We start from the raw sequence: 389 nt of genomic DNA, 5'->3' as shown, positions 1-389 counted from the left end.
GCTGTTGCTGCTGCTGCTGCTGCTGCTGCAGTTTGGCGTTGGTGGGCCGCTGCACTGCTGAGCAGCTGCCGCCCTCCTTGCCGACGGTCCGCGAGGTAAGCTGAGGCCCCACACTTTCCTCTTTTCTGTCTCCTGCCCTTGTCTTTGTCTTTGTCTTTGTCTTTGTTTCTCTTTGTGTCTCTGTCTTTGTCTTTGTCTTTGTCTTCGTGTTGCCTTCTCGCCTCGTGTCTCTCCAGCAGCACTGTCTCCTTTCCGCGCAGCAGCAGCAACAGCAACAGCAGCAGCATCAACAGCAGCAGCAGCAGCAGCAGCAATAGCATATCGGAGACAATTTGATCGATATATGCAGCAGCAGCAGCAGCAGCAGCAGCAGCAGCTTGTCTTTGCTG

Source organism: Eimeria mitis, genomic scaffold (assembly GCF_000499745.2).
Source record: "Eimeria mitis Houghton genomic scaffold, Emh_scaff2620, whole genome shotgun sequence".
In the NCBI taxonomy this organism is placed as follows: domain Eukaryota; phylum Apicomplexa; class Conoidasida; order Eucoccidiorida; family Eimeriidae; genus Eimeria; species Eimeria mitis.
The sequence above is the reverse complement of the archived record's forward strand: the minus strand, read 5'-3'. Positions refer to the sequence as shown.